The following is a 7,312-nucleotide window of genomic DNA, read 5'->3' on the forward strand; positions in this document are numbered from 1 at the left end:
GGGAGTAGAGAGCCTCATCTTTCACCCGCGGAGCGGCTGGTAGTTTCGAACCGCTGATCTTAAGGTTCACAGCCCAATTCGTAACCACGACGCTACCAGATATAAATAAATTGTTGGCATCCAAAACCTTTTTACAAACGGCAGGAACTGGGCTGAGTTTTAGTAGCTGCAGCTGGCCCTGTGGCCCCTATAGTAAACATTGGGTTTGGTATGGCTGTGTGGGGTTTCCCGGCACCTTGCCTAAATGCCTGTACACCTCATGGCCCTTGCATGGACCAGACAGCAGGATGGTCCCACAGCCACTGGGGGAGCCCAGGACCAGCTGGTCGAAGGTGAGGATCTTACCCCCAGCTCTGAGGCTGTGGGTCGGGCCCAGCTGCTCTGCAGAGTGCACACACCTTCACCCTGGGCACCTCCTGAACATGCCCATCTTCTGTGATGGTCCCCAAGACCACAGCTGTCTTGTTCTCCCAGAACCTTCATCTTTCAGATCATCTGAGAAAGGGATGGAGGCGGCCGGTTGACGCGGCTCATGAACAGCCTCTTCAGCACAGCTTGGTTGAGGTGGCGTTGGTCCATCCGCCAGAAACCTGTATAGCTTGACCAACAGCCTCAGGTCAATGTTCTGGCTCTTGGGCTCCTCCCAGTGAAGCTTTTGGATGTCAGCTTCTGTGATGGTGCCACCTGCTCAGCCAGGTCTCAAAAGAGCTGGTGTATATTTTTGTCATTCATATGTACAGTCACACATATATGAAGGGACTTCAAAAAGTTAATGGGGAAATGGAATTAGAAGAGAATAGAATTTCCTCATGAGCTTCTTGAAGCCCCCTTGAACTTAATAAGATGAATTGAATTGTGTCTGACAAAAAGCGGTGTCAAAGTCTTCACCCCTGGCTAGCTGTGACTGGGAGCTTGTTTGGAAACAGGATCTTTGAAGATGTTATCAGTTAAGTGAATATGAGGTAATTCAATTTAAGCAGCATCTTTATAAAAGAGAAGAGAAATACCCCCCTTTGGAAAGCTGAGGCAGAGGTTGGAGTTAGACTGCAGTGAAAAACTATGCCAAGGGACTCCCTGAGTGTCTAGAAACCGAGGGAGCTGAGAAAGAATCTTCCCTTAGAGTCTTCTAAGAGAACATGGCCCTTACAACGCCCTGATTTGACTTCCAGGCTCCAGAAATGTGAGATAATTACATTTTCTTTAAAGCCACCCATTTTGTGGCATTTTTTTATGTCAGGCTTAGGATACACATAAACATATATTTACATATATTTTTTCTTTGACAAAAATGGGGTCATCCTACACATACTATTTCATAACCACTTATTTGCTTAATGATATAACGAGAAGATCATTCTGTGTCAATAAATATTGATCCCTGTCAGTATTTTAACAGTTGTAGAATGTTCCTTTGTATGAATGTCCTGTTATCTTTTTAAACCATTGCCCCTTAAGTGGGCATTTAGATTGTTTTTCGTTGTCCCTGCTTACAAATGCTTGTCATATTTTTACATCATCCAGTTATTTCCTTAAGATGTGTTTCTAGAAGTGGGAATGCTGAACTGAAGGTTGTGCACATTTTAAAGCTTTTGTGTGTGAGGGCAGGTGTTCCTCAAGACTACCAATTTGAGGACTTCAGGTGGGCCCTGAAGGCCATGTTCCTGGATATGAAATTATCCTTTCTGAGGAGAAATATCAAGACTTGACTGCATTTTCAAGTCTTGTCTCTGAGGGTTGGCAGTATGGGTAATTTTTATTTTAATTTTCTTCTTTATACTACTTTTCTATATTAATTTTTTTCTACATTGGGCATGTGTTGCTTCTTATATTAATTTTTCTCACACGAGCAAAAATTTACTTGTTATGAAACTTAAAACACCAGAGGAGTATATAAAATGCAAAGGAAAAGTCCATAGCTCCCTAGAATTTGCCATGACCCATCTTTTGTGTTCAGCTTTCAAACATGGTTTGATTCCTGCCAACCTTTCTGACTTTACCAACACAACTCTCCTCCCCTACACGCACTCTGCCCAGCCATGCTGGCCTTTTCCATGTCAAGTACATCTGACCACAGGCCCTCTGTACCAGCTTGAACCTTTCCATTGTAGCTTCACACAGTCCATTCTCTGTTGTCTCCTCTCTCAGCTCAAATGTCCTCTCCTTCATACTTTGGACCACCCCAAATCCGGAAGCCTTATTCTTTATCATGTCGCCTTACTTTACTTTCTTCTGAGCACATACTGTAATCCGGTTAGATTACAGTAGAGTCCTTTGTTTTCTTATTTTCTGTCTCCTGTATTAGGCTGGAAGCTCTATGTGGGCAGATATTTTAGTTTGCCTTGTTCACCCCTGTGTATTACTAGGTGTTCAGTAAGCATTTATGAATGAGATAGGCCCATAAGCATAAACAGACATGTACGAGAGGTCTTTAAAAAGTTTGTAGAAAAATGGAATTAAAAGATAATAGAATTTTCCCATAAACTTTTTGAATTCTCTTTGTCTGTACTGAAAAAGCAAGTAGGCTCGTTTAAAACATGGTTTCTATATCTGGCTTTCTTCACTTAACAGCATATTTTAGAGCTTGTTCCCTAAAGGGATTATGGGATTAACTGGTTCTACTTAACAGCTGCATGGTTTTCCACTGTGCATACGTTGATGTGAGTTATTTATTTGACCCTCGGTGAATGGACAGTTAGGCTGTTTTGCCAATATACACAATAACACATTGAACATCCCCATTATGCACAATGGTACATCAAACATTTCCATTACTTCGAACATCTCCATTGTACACAATGATGCATCAAACATCTCCATTGTACACAGTGATGAATCAAACATTTCCATTGTACACATTGATGAGTCAAACATCTCCATTTACACACTGATATATCGAACATCTCCATTGTGTACAATGATGTGGCGCTGTGTAGAGCACCCTTTACTGATGCAGAAATGCTTCCTTACCAGGAGATAAAATGGAGATGAAAATCCTACCACCTTGAAGGATTGTTGTGAAGATTAAATTAATGAGATGAACATTGATAAGAAATGTGACAGAGAGGTGAACTATAGTGTTACTAGCTGTTGAAAAAGGACCCTTCCAATGTCCTATACTCACACAACCACACCCTGAGTTTGTTGACACGATACAATGCCCAGAGAATTCACTAGGATCATTTTTACCTACAAGTCACATGCAAAAAAAATCTGATTAGTAGTGACTTAAACATATGAGAGTGAATTTCATTTGGGACAGGCAACCCAAAGCTATGTAGGACATTAATGAAGTCATCAAGGACAACAGCTCCTTTTTATTTTCTGCTCCATCCTTTTAGAACATGAGCCTTCCTCTTTGCTACAAGATGGCTGCTAAAGCTCCAGACCTCACAACCACATTGCAGATAGAAAGAAGTCATTGGAAAGGGCGAAGCAGATAGGGTTATGTCTTAGTAAGACCCTTCCAAGAGCCATCTGCCTTTATCTAGTTGGCCAACTTCAACCTTCTCGGAGGGGCTGTTAACTACCAGGACCAGCTTTAGTTCATCCAGAGAACTATGAATCAGACTCTTCCCCAGAAGGTTGGCTCTGGAAGCATCATCTGACCATTTCTACTCAGGGCAGTCATGTGGGAATTAAGAAAGTAAGAGGAAGCAAGAGAAAACGTGAGCAGGTGCCCCAGCAGTGGCTCAGCGCTGTGGAAAGGCAGGGAGATGAATGGTGAATGAGATCCCAGGTCTTTAGGAGCTGTATCTACATCACTTGCATCAGGTGACGGAGGATTGAGGTGTGCCAATGAGCACTTGTGTGTACAGGATTGGGAGCTGGGACTCTCCCATGGCTTTGGCCAAGACTTCTTTAGAGTCTGCTCAAGACCTCAGGAGATGTTGTATGATGTTCTCTGCAATCCCTGAATGAGAACAGTTGTGGGCTTCACAGCAGCTTAGGTATTGGGAGGAGCCAAGATAAACCATCCATTTCAGTCTTCACTTTGCAGCCAGACCTCATCTGTGTAATTATGAAAGGAAGGTATTTCTAAAAGTTTCTGATCGAAGTAATAGATGGTCATAGCAAAGAAAGGAAGAAAGAATGAAAACACAGATGACTATAAGGAAGAAAAACATTATCTGGAGTTTCATTACCTAGACATGAAGCATAATTAACATTTCTTCAAGACTTTTAATGTATTCAGACAAACACATTCCCTATCCCATACTGTACAGACTGTTTCTCAATCTGCATTTTTTTTCACTTAAAATATGTCATGAACACCTCTGTATAGCAGAATGTTACTCTTTCTCAAGATTGTACAGTAGTCCATGATGTACCAGTATTTATTTACAAATAACCTTTGAGTAGACATTTAGGTAGATTCAGGTTTTATGTGATGAAAAGCCATTTTCGGTTGCTATCCTTGTCCCTTATCCGATCTCTCCTTTAGAATTCTGTCTTAGTAGTGCAGTTTTGGACTCCTGGTGTGGTGCTGTAGAATCAGCACTGGACTTCAACTACAAGGTCAGCATTTCAAATCCACCAGCTGCTCCTCAGAAACCCTGTGCATGGTCACTATGGGTCAGAACTGACTCGATGACACTTAACAACAGCAGTGCAACTTTGGGGTCATGACACTTCCAGAAAGTGAGACTAACTGCATACAGTTATCCTATGCTTTTACTAAAATGGTTGTTGTTGTTGTTGTTGTTAGGTGCCATTGAGTCGGTACCAACTCATAGCGACTCTATGCAAAACAGAATGAAACAATGCCCAGTCCTGCACCAACCTCACAGTTGATGCTACCCTCGGGCCCATTGCTGCTGCCCAAACATGATAGCCTTCTCCAGGGACTGGTCCCTCCTGACAGTATGTCCAAAGTATGGCCATCCTGGTTTCCAAGGAGCATTCTGCTTGTACTTCTTCCAACACAGATCTATTTGTTCTTTTGGAAGTCCATGGTACTTTGAATATTCTCCTCCAACATCATAACTCAAATGATTCCATTCTTCTATGGTCTTACTTACTACTCTTAAACTTTCATATGCATATGAGGTTATTGAAAATACCATGGTTTGGGTCAGATGCACCTTAGTCCTCAATCTGACATATTTGCCCTTGAACACTTTGAAGAGGTTTTGTGCAGCAGGTTTGTTTAATGCAATATGCCATTTGATTTCTTGACTACTGCTTCCTTGAGTATTGATGGTTGATCTGAGAAAAATCTTGGACAACTTCAATCTTTAATATTTTCTCCATTTATATGGATATCAATCCAGTGGTGAGGATTTTTGTTTTCTTTACATTGAGATGCAACCCACACCGAAGGCTGTGGTCTTTCATCTTCATCAGTAAGTATTTTAAGTCCTCTTCGCTTTCAGCAAGCTAGGTTGTAACATCTGCATATTGCAGGTTGTTAATGAGTCTTCCTCCAATCCTGATGACACATTTTTCTTCATATAATACAGCTTCTCAGATTATTTGCTCAGCATACAGATTGAATGTTGTTGTTGTTAAGTGCTGTTGAGTCAATTCTGACCCACAGCAACCTTGTATAGAGGTTCCAAGGAGCAGCTGGTGAGCTTGAACCACCAACCTTGCAGTTCAAACGACTTTACAGTCTGACGCATTAGCCCACTGCGCCACACCAGGACTCCATAGACGGAATAAGTATGGTGAAAAAAATACAACTCTGGCACACAACATTCCCAATTTTAAACCATTCAGTGTTTCCTTTTTCTGTTCAAATAACTGCCTCTTGATCCATGTACAGGTTCCTCATGAGCACAATTAAGTGTTCTAGAATACTATACTTCACAATGTTGTCCATAGCTTGTTCTGATCCACACACTCAAAAGCCTTTGCATAGTCAGTAAAGCACAGATAAACATCTTTGTGGTATTCTTTGCTTTCAGGCAAGATCCATCTGACATCAGCAGTGATATCCCTCATTCCGCGTCCTCATCTGAATCTGTCTTGAACCTTTGGCAGTTCTCTGTCAAGGTATGTTTGCAGCCGTTTTTGAATTATCTTTAGCAAAATTTTATTTGCATGAGATGTTAATGTTATTGTCCAATGATTTCTGCATTCCATTGGGTCACCTTTCTTTGGAATGGGCACAAATCTGGATCTCTTCCAGTCAGTTCACCAGGCAGCTGCCTTCCAGATTTCCTGGCATAGATGAGTGAGAGCCTCCAGTGCTGCATCAGTTTGTTGAAAGATTTCAATTTGTATTCCATCAGTTCCCAGAGCTTTGTTCTTGCCAATGCCTTCAATACACCTTGAATTTCTTCCTTCACTATCATTGGCTCTTGCTCATATGCTACCTTTTGAAATTGTTGAACATCAAGCATTTCGTTTTGGTACAGTGACTGTGTATTCCCTCCATATGCTTTTGGTGCTCTTTGCACCATCCAGTAGTTTGCCCATCGAACCCTTCAGTATTGTAAGCCAACTCTTGAGTTTTTTCTTCAGATCCCTCAGCTTGAGAAATGTTGAGTGCATTCTTTTCTTTTGGCCTCTTCTGACATCCAGTTTGGTCTTTTTCTTCTTTCTTGTCCTAATGTCCTTTTGCTTTCTTCCTGTATGATGCTGTTGATGACAACTCTTCTGGTTTTAGGTTTTTAGTGTCTAATGCATCAAATTTGTTCTTCAGATGATCTCTAAATTCATGTGGGATATGTTCAAGGTTATATTTTGACTCTCATGGACTTGTTTAAATTTTACTTAGCTTCAGCCTGAACTTGCCTATGAGCAATTGATGGTCTGTTCCACAGTCTGCCCTGGCCTTGTTTTGACTAATGATATGGAGCTTTTCCACCATTTCTTACCACAGATGTATTCAATTTGATTTCCCTCTAGTGAGGGTCATGTGTACAGTTGTCTTTTATGTGGTTTAAAAAAGGTATTTGTAATGAAGCAGTCATTGGTCTTGCAACATTCTATCATATGATCTCCAGTATCATTTCTATCACCAAGACCATATTTTCCAACTACTGACCCTTCCTCTTTGTTACCAATTTTCGCATTCCAATCACCAGTAATTATCAATACATCTGGATTACATGTTTGATCAATTTCAGACTGAAGAAATTAGTTTTGTTGTGGTTGTTGTTAGGTGCCATTGAGTCAGTACTGACTCATAGCGACCTTATGCACAACAAAATGAAACACTCCCCAATCCTGGGCCAACCTCACAATTGTTGCCATGCTTGAGTCCATCAGTGCTGCCACTTCGCCAACCCATCTTACTGGGGGTCTTCCTCTTTTTCTCTGACCTTACCAAACGTGATGTCCTTCTCCAGTGACTGGTCCCTCCTAA

At 41.4% G+C, this 7,312-nt stretch overlaps 1 pseudogene; it reads right to left on the minus strand.

Moving 5' to 3' along the window:
• Positions 1 to 159: 159 nt before the first annotated feature.
• On the minus strand, positions 160 to 2,208 carry LOC102811630 (annotated as a pseudogene).
• Between the last annotated feature and the right edge of the window lie 5,104 nt (positions 2,209 to 7,312).

The sequence above is a fragment of the Chrysochloris asiatica genome, unplaced genomic scaffold, assembly GCF_000296735.1.
Source record: "Chrysochloris asiatica unplaced genomic scaffold, ChrAsi1.0 scaffold00078, whole genome shotgun sequence".
Taxonomy (NCBI): Eukaryota; Metazoa; Chordata; class Mammalia; order Afrosoricida; family Chrysochloridae; genus Chrysochloris; species Chrysochloris asiatica.